Source organism: Desmodus rotundus, chromosome 6 (genome assembly GCF_022682495.2).
Source record: "Desmodus rotundus isolate HL8 chromosome 6, HLdesRot8A.1, whole genome shotgun sequence".
Taxonomy (NCBI): Eukaryota; Metazoa; Chordata; class Mammalia; order Chiroptera; family Phyllostomidae; genus Desmodus; species Desmodus rotundus.
This window is the reverse complement of record NC_071392.1, coordinates 2,077,778-2,091,460: the sequence shown is the minus strand read 5'-3', so window position 1 is coordinate 2,091,460 and position 13,683 is coordinate 2,077,778. Positions and strand designations below refer to the sequence as shown.

General features: G+C 57.3%; 1 protein-coding gene across 9 annotated transcripts in view; it reads left to right on the top strand.

Annotated features, from left to right (window-relative positions):
• The window catches only part of COBL (cordon-bleu WH2 repeat protein), a 136,389-nt gene that overhangs the window by 28,542 nt on the left and 94,164 nt on the right, over positions 1–13,683 (top strand). Inside the window, exon 1 of one of the 9 annotated variants that reach the window (XM_053926952.2) lies at positions 1,427–1,715. The exons of 6 other annotated variants lie outside the window; for them this stretch is intronic. The gene's annotated coding sequence lies outside the window, so the exon portion shown is untranslated. 2 more of the 9 variants (XM_053926951.1, XM_053926953.2) reach the window with 2 other exon arrangements.

The window sequence follows — 13,683 nt, the reverse complement described above, 5'->3', positions numbered from 1 at the left end:
AAGAAACAATTGGACACATTGAGAACATTCTTCAGACAACTGCAGCTAGGTCTTCCACCGATTAAGTTTCTTTGGTAGCTCTGTAAAAACTTCTTATCACAAGCAGGGCCAGGACTTGAGCAGCTACTTTTAAAGGTCATTTACAGCGGGGAGTCTGTGATGCACGGCCGTGACCCCGCCTCCGAGCACGGGCAGAGCAGCCGTACCAGTCTGCTGTGGACCCTTCCGCGGTGGGACTCAGCGGGTCTGCAGCTGAAGCAGTGAGGAAAATTCATTGAGCATACTGCGCTCCGCCCTCAGGTGTAGTGAGGCTTCTTGGATACAAACAGACTCACTTCAGCTTCCTCCTCCTCCCTGGCTCCGTGGGGAAGGTGATGAAAGAGGATTTGGGAAAAGCCTGGTGCTCAGGGCTCAGCCAGAGGTTCCTGTTTATTGTTTCCATCTCTCCCCCTTCCCCATCAAAGTTTCCATTTTCTGAGACAGGGTTAAACCCTGCATTTTGCTTGCATGCCCCGAGTCTCCAGTGGGAGGCCCGTTTCTGAGGCAGAAGCCCCCACGGGGCCATTTATACCCCTCCCTCCACATCACCCGTCAGAGGGCCTGACTGTGTAAGTGGTCTTTTGTCTGGGCCAGTGCAGGCGGTGTGTTAGGCCTAAGAGGTAGACAAATCGGTTTGAAAGGGCCTTCATTTAAATGCATTGGATAGGTATCCAAGCACACTCAGATGCAAATTATCTGCTTTAGGAAAGAATGTATCCAATGAGTTTTCATCCACCCAGGGTGTCCCAGTATCTCTGGAACACCTTAGATGTTTGAGGTATTATTGCAATCAACTTGGAAAAGTTATTTTCAAGGAGATGAAGGTCATGAAATGGATCTTCCTCTTATTTGACATATTTCTGTCGCTTTTGGGGTGAATCGACTCATTTTCCCCTTAAAATCCAGCCTGGTCAGCAGGCAACATGTTTGTGTCTCTGGCCATTATTCTGTATGAGGCTTCTCTTTTTATTTTAAAAAATTGCAATTAAAAATATTTTTCAAATTCTTTTCATTTCAATATTTATAGAGACTAGCTAAGCCAAGGGGCACTAAAGCAAATAAAAACCACAGTGATACTTTGTGTCTTGGGGAAGTAATCTTCAGTGAAACATCTGCTCCCTGGTTGTGGCTCGGAGAACAGTCAATGTGTCACGTGTGCACTACATGCTTTCAACACACGCGTTTCAGCTCTGTTCACCGCTGTGTGCCATCCAGCGGGTGGCCCTCCGGGGAGGATTAAACAGGTGACTCAAAGGAGCCTTCAGTGGCTCCCCATGAGGGGTGGGTGGGACCTGAGTCCCTGCCCAGCCCCGCCCTCCCCCAGAGTCCTGGGCAGGCAGGCAGGTAGGTCCTGGTGTCCTTCAGTTCAAGTTTCAGGATGTGAAAACCCTGACAATCGGACGCCACCCGTCTGCGAGCTGTAACTGGGAGGCCGTCTGAAATGTCCTTGGGACAATTCACCGGTGTGGTCAGTTGTTTCTCGTGGGACGTTAGCACGATAACTGGGAATGTGACCGAATCTCCCGCATACACAAACACGAGATCTTCACGAAGTGTGGAAGGAGTCTGCCGGCCGGCCCGTCTTCAAGTCAGCAAGCCGTAGAAGAACCACCCCAAGAACGGGCTCCTCCTTCACGAGCACTTACGAGCTCTGCCAGGCAGCGTGTAGCGCCTTTGTGAGTTATATGACCGTGATGCAGTGCCACACCTGTGCCAGGTTATGTAAGCTCCTGGCTCTGCCCAGCCTCCGCTGGGGCGAGCAGGCCTGGCCTGCGTGTCAGGGACGAGGGTCACTCCTGGAGTTTTAGGGAGTAACCCGTACAGGGGTTGGGACGTACAGAAACGCTGGCAGGGCGGAGTGACATCTACAGTGGGTGCCTGGGCCACCCCAGTGCTGGGCAGGACTGCGGGGCTCCTGGGCTGCAGAGACTCAGAGGAGGTGCCAGCGGCTCCCTGCAGACCTGCGGCTCCCTGCAGACCTCCATCCCCCTGGGCCAAGCAGACAGTGACAGGCCACCCGTTACTTCATTCCTTTCAAGTAGGTGCTTAAATTGCTTTTTATTTTTTGCATTAAGACTAGGATGTTTACATTTCTTTTTAGATTTAAATTCATGGAGTGATAAAAAGAAGCAAGATTTTTCTAAATGCTAGGAGATATTTTTACTCCTTTCTGCTTAAGCCAACGGCACGCACATTGCACCTGGTGCACTCCGTAGATGTCTGGTTTTGCGTTTGCAGAGATCTCTGCCCCCTGAACATGAGTCTTGTTTCACGTGCTGCTTCTCCTGCAATTACTTCCTCACAAAGTTCCAGTTCCTCTGCAGGCGGCTTTGTCTCTCACCTAACTTCAGTCTTCCTAATGTGATGCTGTCGATAATGATAGTTGAAACGACTGACATCTGAATAGCGTGTCCGGGTTTACGAGCAGCTGTTCTAGTGCTACCTGCCGCAGAGCCCATGCTTCCTCCTGCCGTGTGTCAGCGGTGGGTCTATCCTGACATGTAACTTTGTAGTCGTAGACTTTGTCTGCTACAGGTGACAAGGTAGACGGACGCAAGTAAAGTGTCACCTGTGAGCTTCCTGAGACCTGGGGCCGTGCGGTGAAGTACAGGACGATGTGTGTCACAGACTGCATGGAGAGTGCCCTGTGTGTTCCCAGGCCCTGTTACAGGATGTTGGCATTTGTACGCGGTTTTATGTTCTCTGGGGAAGCAATACATCCTCTGGGCGCCGACTTATCAAGCTGACGTTCTCAGCAGGCTGCCGGGAGCTCCTGGATCTGACAGCTTACTGGGAGGGTGCAAACTTGTGCTCCGGGGAGGGGGTGGGGAGGGTCCAAGCCGCTGTGGAGGCCTGGGAAAGGCGTTGAGCACCCCAGATCAGACCGGTGATTCACAGGGTGTGGGAATCAGGCCTGAGTGTGGCAGGGATGCGGGTGGGGTGAGGAAGACTCTGGCGTTTTAGGAAGAGTGAAGGTTTCCTTTGCGTTTCGAAGCCATTGGGAGCAGAGGGACCCTGTCAACAAGAGCCTGGGCTGGGACAGCTGGTGGGGGAGGGAGGGCGGGAAGGCTGTGCTCTGGCTGGAGGTGGAGGCAGGCCTGAAGCCCGGGACACAGCGCCAAGCATTCTTTTAGGAGTGTGCTCTTTGCAACAGCAGGGAGGGTGGGGAGGGCGGTCCTTCCTGAGAGCCGCCAGGGCCAGGCTGAGGAGGGCAGACCTGCAGCAAGGGCCCAAGCAGGTGGCAGCCCCGCCTTTACAGGGTGGGACCCAGTTGTCCCCCAGGGCCTCCTGGGGACACAGTGGACAGAGGGCAGGTGAAATGAAAGCCCCAGACATGACCAGGTGACCCTGACTCACAGGAACCTGCCTATAAGGTGAAGGTGCTGGGGAGCTGCAGTGGCCCGTGAGAGTCAGGGCCCCCGGGGTCCCACTGGGGGACAGAGGGCAGCAGGCGTGGGGGGGCATGTCACCTCTACAGCTGGGAGAAGGCCCCCGACCAGAGCTACCACAGGCAGATGTGGGACCTAGGGGAGGTGCTGCTGTGCCTCCCGGCAAGGCCCCAGCCTGAGGTCTGGGAGCAGCACTCACAGGAATTGATGGCCAGGAAGCGGAGGTTTGGGACACCGGAGGGCCTTTCCCCAGCGACGACAGTTCCCGCATTCCGTGTTGCCTCCCCAGCGGACTCAGCTCCCACCTCCTCTGCAAGTTGAGCAGTGCGGGAAGACCAGGTTGCAGGGAAGTTGGTGACGTCTCCCACCGCCTGGTGAGGACAGCACCCTCTAGGGGCCGAATGTTGTCAGGAGAAAGCCCAGCTGTCCCTGACCTTGGTGTGTGCCCACAGGCCGGCATCCTGGTCAGGCTCCAGGCAGACTGAAAGGGCAGGCTGTGGGACGGGGACCTGGGGGCGCGGGGGGCAGTGCACGGTGGGTGGAAAAGGGAGGGGAGCCCTGGGCTGCTGCTCAGTGACACGGTGACTCCTGAGAGATGGCATCCTGCTGGGAAATGGGGAGCACTGGCTCCCCCAGTCTCCAGCCCAGAGCCGCTAAATCGCAATTGCACCCACAGGTGTGTGGCTCCCTGTGCCCTGCCTGCAGCAGCTTCCTGTGGGAAGGGGCCCTGCGGGCCAGGGGGCCTGTTCCCCTTTCCTGGCAGCTCTGTGGTGTCCCCCCAGCTCCCGGAGAGTGACCTCAGCAGCCGCTCGTGTGTTATTGCATCTGTGCAACACGAGTGTAAAACGCACACGTGTGCACATGTGCACAAACATGTATGTACACACAGGCACACACAATCCTGGGGGAATGTTGGGAAGGTTCTGACGGCAGGGACTGGGGACAGTGAGGATGGGCCTTCATTGGTCACACTTTACCGAATTCACTTTCCTAGTGTTTAAATCTGGATAATGAGCATGGAATTTTAAATTTCCAGCGGCCCCCGTGACTGCAGCTGGCAGGAACGTGGAGGGTCGGCTGCCTTCGCCCTGGGGAGCCCCAGCAGAGAGGAGCGAAGCGACGCCTGTGGGCCACCGAGCCGTCAGGGGTCGGCTGGGAGTGGTGGGCTTTGGCGCCCGCGCCGGCCTGTGCCAGCGCGCAAAGTCCGCATAGTGGAGGGAAGAGCTGCTTTAACCTCAGGGAACAGCTTCCTGCTCTTTTCTCTGTCTTCGCATCAGTTCCACGGCGTTTGCCCATCTGCCCTTAGTGGACAGAAGGGAAGCGTCCACCCTTTCAGTTAGGCAGCACGTCCCCACCCGCAGAGCTGCCAGAGCGCACCTGGCCAGGCCCCGGGCCCCTTTGTCCTCGTCTTTCTTCCCCGGCCCCTGGTGAACGTCGGCTGCCTCCTGGGTGTGCTTGTTACCTCGGGCTGGACCTTGGTCCCGAGTGGTCCCCAGGGCTTCCTCTGTGCTGGGCCACACGGAGGTGTTCAGGGTGGCTTCTGAGAAAGGAGATGCTTCCCGAGACCCTCCTGGAGTGGAGGCGCAGGGTTGGGGTGCAACCCTCTGCCAGGTCATGTCTGGGGGTCCCCTGTTTCAGGGCAGGCTGTGGGAGTGTCCGCTGCATGCACCTGTGGCATGCAGTCCAACCACCAGCACTTACACAGCGCACTGGCTTAGGTCCTGGGAGGGTGGGAGGGGTCTGACTGTGTTCGGACCCCAAGTCAGCATTCGTGTGTGTGTGTGTGGCTCCCAGGACCCTTACAATCACAATGTTAAATAACAGTAAGTAGTGGCCCTGAGACATCACCCAGCCCTTTCAGGGTCAAGGAACTAGAGGTGCAGTGGGGTCAGCTGGTGGACGTGGCTGCCCAGCTCACCGTCACTCTAGAACTTTCTGGCACCTTTTTTACATTATTCAACATGGAGATGAACTCAGCCAGGGAGGCTGTTGAGTCCTGTGCAAGGGAGTTGCCCCTGAGGATGGCCAGGATGTGACAGGATGGCGACCCCTGGCAGGAACCTGTGGACGACAGGCAGGGAGCGCCCTTGTGTCCTGCCAGGCCGTGGTGGCCTCCCGGCTGCCCACATGTGTGACCTGTTTCCTTCTGTCCTGTCTTGCCTCCTCGTCGCTCAGGTGTCCAGGCTTCCATTGCCTAACACCTCTCTCCTAACTTCCTAGTCATCTTCACGCAACATTCCTGTTTTTAAAAACAGGACATTAACTGATTTTCTCTGCCACCTTGAGCAGGAGCCTGTTCCTGAAAATGCAAATTGGAAGTTGTGGGAACACGGGTTTCCTCCCAGAACCTGTGCGGCCCCCCCTGACCCTCGGGCCGACGGCATGTGACTGTGCGCCGAGAGGGGACCTTCTCACCGGCACCGGGTTTTCCGTCCCAATGCGCTTAGACGTGAAACTGTCCTGAATAACGAGTACAGCATATCGAGGGGCTGCCAACGAAAACGTAGTTTTTAAGTCCCAAGTCGTAGGATGATGTTTAAGTTTTGCATAGTCTACTTGCTTTCGCTGTTGAACACACAAGCTGAGAGCCCCCCGAAACGTTTTAAGGGCACGGTCACATCTGGGGTTGCGTTGCCGTAATTATCCTAAGAGACGCAAGCCAGAGCCAGGCACGGCCTGCGGACCGGGGAGGATGCGGGCGTTCATTTGCTCACTCGCGTGTTCCTTCAGTGACCCGGCCTGAATACGTCCGTCGTTTATCAGGGGCTTTCAGGGGGTGAAGGGTAGGTCAGACTCGGCCCTCCCTGTCCGGAGCTCCCTGCCTGCACGTGGGTGAGCAGCAGACACTCTTCTCCCGGGCCAAGGTCGCCGTGCCCTGGGGTCAGGCACCCGTGGGCTGGGGACCTGTAACCACCAGCTCTCTGAAGCCATGGCGGTCGGTGTTACTGTAAATGTCACGGACACGAAGCCTGTGTAGAGCCCGATTCACAACAGTGAGGCAGTCAGCGCCCTTCAGTGGGAACTGCGGGGGGCCAGTCGGTCACGAGTGGTGTTGGTGACTGTGTGCAGAGCCCTGGAATCAGGGGCTGGGCATGGCCATGTGGACGCGCAGTGCAGTTCTGAGTGGGAGCTGACGGGCGTTTTCAGGGGCAAGTGAGACACAGGTGCAGTTGTGAATGGGCTCAGGGGGCTTCGCCCTTTCCTCAGTGACGCCCGACTCCTCCACAGATCTGCATGAGTGTGGGGACCCGAGATGTGTCCTTGACCTTTTATGCTGCTCACAGTGGGGTGGCAATGGGCTCCACAGCCCTCTGAGGTGGCCGTACACCCCGCCGATTTTCTGCATCCCTTTCTTAAGTTCAGACCAGGTCGCGGCCCACAGGCCGGACCGTGTTTTGCTACAACCTGCCATCTAAGAGGCTTCGCACTTTTCAGTCGGTTTTCACAAAAAACCGGAAGGAGAATATTATTTTATAAGGCATGGGTGTTATGTGAAATTCTAAGTTCAGTGTGCGTAAGTAAAATTTCACTGGACACCTGTTCCTTCCGTCGTCGACGCGTTGTTCTCGGGCTACGCTGGCGACATCGTGGGACAGCACCAGACACCATGTGGCCCATGAAGCCTGAAATATGCACTGTCTGGCTGTTGGTGGAAAGCGTCTGCTGGTCCCCGATCTAGGCACTCAGCAGACAACGGGGCGCCCTGATCAGCAGTGTTTGCCTGTTTCCGGGTGAAAACTCCATGGCCCGTTTCCAGCTACCCCGTAAGGTGAGGCCTGAGAGCAGAGCTGGGCGGGGAACTCGAGAATGCCACCAGCCTCACCCCTCACGTGGCCTCTCAGCCCCTGTAAACAACCTCAAGGGCACAGATAACAGTTGTCAGGAGGGAGTGACTGCCGAGTGTTTGTTAACTTTGTTGCTAACATAGTTTATGTAGTCGTAAGGGGATGGAATTTAATTTTTAACAAGGGCCATATTCCTAACATTCCTGAAACATGAGGAGTTGGAGGCACCTCCAGGGCTTCCTGGGCAGGGGCTCCACTGGAGAGGGGGGAGAAGCTGGGGAGGGGAGAGTCAGCGGGGAGAACTGCCACAGAGGAAGGCAGACGTCAGGTGGTCAGGGACCCACCAGGGGCTGGGCTTGCACAGGGCAGGAAGGCGGCTGGGGGCCGCTGGGCACACCCCGAGCCCACACCTCCCGTAGAAGCCTGGAAGACACAGGAAGGGAGTGGCGGCTGCTTGTAAAGCAATGCAGTGTGAGTGTGAGCACACTAGGGGTGTGCATGTCAGCCTGTGTCTTCTGTCTGTCCCAGGGACGCTTCCGGGGACAGGGGCGTGGGCGATGGATTCTCCTCGGCTGCACTCAGCCCCGCCCTCCTGGAAACCACGAGGAAAGGAGGCTGTGTTTGTTTTCCAAGGATGAGGGAGGCTCCTGGGAGCTGCGGGCTGGGCAGCCTGCAGGGCAGGTTCCAGGAGTCTGCCCCAGGGGCTGCTGGGAAACCCTGAGCAGGGCTTTTGCAGGAAGAGTGAGAAAGCTGTCTGGTCCTAACCCTTGCCGAGGGGGTCCCAGAGGATGCCTGGGAGGGGCCTAAGGAGAAGGGTCAGGACATGTCCAGCCGTCCCCGCTCCCCAGGGAGGCCCCTCCCCACCCCCTACTTGCCCACTAGGAAAGCTAGTCACCCAGCTTCCACACTCCAGGGCATGGCCATGGGAGGTGAACAAACCTCCAGCGTAAGACCAAACCACCCTGGTGGGGGGGGGGGGTGCTTTCCACACCTGCCAGGCACAGCTATGTGCACGCCGCTCCCTGGGGAAGGCTGAGCACCAGCCTGGTGGGGAAAGGCCTGGAAGAGGGCCAGGATTCTGCCCTGTGCTGTCCGCTGTTGGCGTGGTGGCCAGCTCCAGGTCCCCTAGTGAGATCCAGTGAGGGTGCAATTTCCTTCTCCTTCTCTGTCCCCTGTGGGGTCTGAGGGGACGTAGCCCTGGGAGGCCCAGGATGTCAACAAAGCCCCCTGTGGCATCAGCCAGCCCGTCCTGGGCTCTGCCTTTGCAGGTCCCAGCCCCTCCCCCACAGCTTTCACACAGCAGATGAACCTTCAAGGACGTGAACCCTGCTGGGGGACCATGTAACTGCCGCTCGCTCAGTCACACTGCCCTCGCCCCACATTGCTTGTTGTATTCTGAATAATGCTCTGGGGTAGCACCCCCTTCTGACACAGCTTTGTGGTCATTGCTAACATGTTTCCTAGACAGAGGTGGCTTTTAAAATACTCCCCTCCAAGTATTCAAGGGCACTGCCCAAGGACACATATGACAATAGTTCTAGGTTTTTAGTAGAACCACGTGGAGGTTTCTAAAGCTCGCGATGCAACTGCAGGCGGGTCTAAGTTGTTCCTGTAGCCTCTTTACCCACAGCAGAGGGGACTTGCCTCAGTCCAGTTTGTGGAGACAGATCAGCCAAGCCTAAAAGCGAATTCAGCCAGAACATCTTCAGGAATTTACTTTTGCACATTGTTGCTATTTGCATTTTTAAGTGGTGTTTGTAAGGCTTCAGTGTAACTTTCTGTTGAGCAGAACAGAAAAAACACTGGAGGCAAATCTTTAGGAGGCTGTGGAGAAGTCTACTGCTTTATTTGCTTAAAAGCTTTGTGGGTATTTTAACAGATTAGAATTAAGCTGGGAAAATGTTACATTTTAACATTTAAGAGACATTAAAGGGCCCCTGTCCCTTTGCTTCCTGTGGAGTAAAGCAGACTAGACTGCAGGGGCTGGGGGCCTCGGATCCTTGGGTCAGAGACCAGGAGCTCAAGGACTCCAGGCGCCAGGCCCTGAGCTTTATCACACTGGTTTTGATTTGAAAGAAGCAAATGGCAACGGGGTTGTCAGAGAAAATCCACGAGGGCGGGGCTGCTTCCTGGGCTCTGCTGGGAGGCAGCACCTGCAGGCCAAGGTGAGGTGTTAGGTGAACAGTGGGTGCAGACTTGGACCTGGGCTCACAGGACATAGGGAGGCAATTCCCAGCCCAGCAGAGGTCCAGCAGGCACCTCCCTGCGTCAGGAAGTGATGTTGGTGAGGAGGGTGTTAGTGGGCTGGGCTGTCCCCAGGGCTGGGGGACAGACAGAGGCCGGTGCGGTGGGCAGAGGCCGAGACCTGCTGTGCCTCCTCTGCAGACACACCTTGTTTCCTGAGTGACGCCCGCCCCAGAGGCCTGCTCGCTAACACTCCACCCCTCCCCTGGGGGTAGGCGTGCCTGTTCCAAGTTATTAGAACAGGTGGGAAACCCAAGCTGCAGAGGGACAGCTGGGAAGGAGCCCACCCTGCACCCATGGGACTCCCACATCAGCACCCCCCCTCCTTTAGATGGCACTGCCTGGAATTATCCTTACCTGAGGGCTCTGAGCTCTCAGGTAAGAACCTGGTGAGCATCAACACCAAGCGCCAAGGAGTGTCTGTTACAGGCCATGAGCTGATATATCCAGGAGGGGACCCACCCCTGAAAAAGAAGGTGCTCACCTGGAGGGAAGGGGAAGCTCCCTGTGGAGCCGCCCACCCCCAGCCAGCTGCTCCCTCCTCACCCCAAACCCCTGCCCTCCTGCAGGGCGCCCTCTGCTGGCTGTCTGCTGTATCCAGCCCCTCCGGATGGGTCTCCTGCAGAAATTAATTTTCTCTCCTTTGCACACCTCCGAAAAGACCCCTCCCTTCTCTGTCTAGCACCTGCTGTTCTCTCGTTTGTCCACGTCTGAACCCTCCACCACAGGTGAAGTCCAAGCAAGTGGGACCTGGGTTTCTCCCTGTTAGGTGTCCCCTTGCCCCGGCTGTGCAGATGGCGGTTCCGCTGAGAAAAGCCTGGGGCTTGGGTAGAAGTCTGGACCCCCGTGAAGCGGGTTTCCTGCTCTGGGAGGCGAACGGAGCACGGCTGGCCCCTGCCTCCAGGAGGGGGCCGTATTTGAAGCTCTCATTGCTTGCGGGGGGCGTAGCTGTTGTAGCCGTTTGAGGGACAAGGACCTGAGCTTCTGCTAAGTGCCTCCTGTGACTCTTAGGGAGTGAGTGGCCTCTGGCTGGGCAGGGCCGGGTGGGGGTCACGGGGGCTGGGGGCGCAGTAAGCAGGGCAGGAGCAAGGGGGTGTGGGGGGTGGCTGGGCTGGGAAGATGGCCTCGCCTCACCCTTCCGGCCGCCACAGCTGGACGGTGCAGCCGCCCTGTTTGGACGCAGCTGTTGTCCCCGGTCCCTCTGCTTACGTGTTGTGCTCCAGTGTCTTTCTCTTAAGGACACCCCTTTAGCAACCCTGGGGCTCTGCAGCCCGGCTCAGCCCCTGGGGCAGGTGTCGCAGTCATAGAGAAGTCCAGGGTGGTAGGCAAAGGGACCCCTTGGAGGGGCCCCTTCGGGAAGGCATCGGACTCCCTTCTCCGTGTCTGGCGTTGGGTGGACCGAAGGTGACCACCCCCAGAAACCACAGACTTGCAGTAAAAATTCTGGCTTTTATGTGGGGTGGTTTGAGGTGGGTGAGGCTAAAGGCAGGACCTGGGCAGCAGGTAGAATGGACCTGTTCAGGGACAGGGAGGGCACTGCCTCCGCTTTTCCTCTGCTTTTCCCTCTCCCTCTGCTTTTCCACAAGGAGGGGGAGGCCCAGCAGGCAGCAGCAGGCCCCATCCCGAGCCAGGGAGACTGACAGCGTGCCAGACGACACGGGACCCGGCGTGCCCCGGTTGACCCAGTGTGGCATTTCCCAGGTTCCTCAGGGCGTGCCCTTCGTTTTGAACTCTCGGTATTGGTGACGATGGGGAAGTAGGCCTGGCTTTGCTGGACAGCTCTGTGCCCCTGGGGGCTGGTGGCAGGTCTGCTGGGCCCAGCGGAGCCTCGGGGGCCACTCCACCCAAGCGCCGAAGCTGCCAGCTCCGATTTCCCCAGGCCAGGGACTGGCAGCGAGGCCCAGGCCCTATTTTGAGCCACAGTATTCCCGGGGGAAGTTATCAAGTGTCATATTTACGGAGGAGAATTAAAGGCGCCCAGGACTTTGCTCTCAGCCCAGCAAACGTCCCCATTGAAACCCAGGGACCCCGGGCCTCTGGCTCTGCCTGTGCTCTTGTCTTCACTCCCCTGATGCTTTTGCTGAGTCGGCTTTGATTGCAGAACAACGCCAACCTAGATACAGTGCCATTCCTGTGCCTTTTAGGTGGTGTGTGTTGAGTTTACTCCCAGAGGCAGTAAATACCCGCTGTAGCTGTTCGTACAGCCCCCACACACAAGTTTGTTTGCAGGAATGTCCCCAAATGCAGTTAAGTAGTGAGAACCCAGGCTCAGGAATCTGACGTTCGCCAGGAGACCTCCGGTGACTGGGTGGTGGGGATGGCCCTTCCTAGGGACCTGGAGGGAAAGCAGCTGGTGCACTTTCCCGGGGCCTTCTCAGGGCTCTGTTCTGATCCAGTTACTGCCCGCGCTGCGAGCTGCCTCGTCAGATTTCCCGCTTTTCAGCTGTTCACAAAAGGGACAGAGCCAGACCGGGCTTATCAGCCGGCGCGGGGTGCATTTCAGAGTGGGGGGCACCCTATCTCACCTCTTGCTCTGTGGTTTTTATCCCAGGATTCCCGCTTGGTTTTGTCCCTCTTTTTCACACTTTGCTGGAAGGAACTTAATCCAGCCTTGCCCTGTTTTCCCACCGAAGGAGAGAAGCCCCAGTGTGCAGCCCAGTGAAAGCAAGTCGCTGCCCCTGGGCCGGGTGCCCCGTCTGCCTGTGACGGGGGGCTTATTGATATTTCTCGCTCCCTGCCAGTTCTGTCAGTGAGACAGGAGGAAAACTGGAGGTTTCCCCGTGGGGCTTTAGAGCTAAAATCAGTGCTAATTAGGCAGCGTGTCTCCCTGGATGCTCCAGTGAAACCCAAAGGTTTTCTGTCAGTGCAAATAATTACATGTCTGTTACTCCCCCAAAGTGTGATTAAACCAGAAAGAATTTCGTTTTAATTAACGTTGGTGAACTCTCATTCTGGAGTGTGCAAGAACGACCTGACATCTGTATTTATTTTCTCTTCTTCCTCGTGTAATAGACGACGATTCACCGTTTCCATAGCGATGCATGGTGTAAGTTACTCCTGGTCCCGTTCTGTAACTATTTATAATTTAATGCCGTAATCAGTGAGCTTCCCTGGTAGTTTCATGGAATATGGCCACTAATGGCCAAACGCCCCAGCAAGAAATGTAATAAACATTTAGGAGAACATCATAACTCTGGCTGTTATTTGGGCCGGCAGAGCAGGGGTGGGGATAAGAATAGCTCGTGCCCCCAAATCTCAGCTCAGGGACATCCTGGAGGTGCCAGGTCCTCTGGTGGCCTGTCTCCCTCCCTTCCTTCCAGAACCACAGCCAGGGCGCCCTGGGGAATCCTTCATTCTGCCTCCCTCTGCTCTTCCAGGGGAGGGGAGGAGGGGGTGAGGTCCTCTGCGGTGGTTCTGTGCTTTTCTCCAACCACCACTCTCTCTTCCTTTGCTCTCTTCGGGGGCGGGGGGCACGCCCATTGTGACGAAGAACTTCACGGTGGAGAGGGCGGTGGGCGACCCCCTGCAGCGAGTCAGACTCCCTGAAGTACAGGCACATCTCCACCGTCCTCTCGTCCCAGAACACGTCTCAGGCAGGCCCCGCAGCTTCAGTTCTGCTGTCCAGCGGGGTAGTGTCCTTTCTCAGATGTGAAGTTCAACTCCAGGTCCAGCTGCAGCTGGCCCTTCCCGCCCGGCCAGTCTGCTGCTCCGTGCACTCTTGGCAGGAAGGGGAGGGGGCGGAGGAACAGGAGGCGATGACAGGGAGGCAGGAGCCTCGGCACATGGTGAAACTGCTGACTGAAAAGGCGAGGCTGCAGGTGTTGCGTGAGGAGCCCTTGACAGGATTTGTTATGGCCCAGAATGCAGCGGGCTTACCCAGTGTCCCGGGGTGTGGGGGGCAGCAGGGGGCAGGCGTGGCAGTGAGGAAGCTCAGCAGAGGCTGGTGCTGTACTGAGAGGCTCGTGGAGAGCAGCACACTCTTTGCCTCCATGGGGCTGAGCTAGACCAGCCAGGCTGCCCCGATGGGACAAGGAGGTCGACCAGAACTCTGGGGCCAGTTAACTCAGGTGATGCTACAGCTCACGCAGGGGCCTGAGGGGGAGGGTGTTGCCTCAGCAGCCAGGTCCCCCCCACCTCTCCCCTGCCCCCCCCCCCCCGGCTTCCGAGGGGACCCTCAGGCCCTGGGGGATGGGCGCTGGGACCAGTCAGGCTGGTAGGCACGTCTG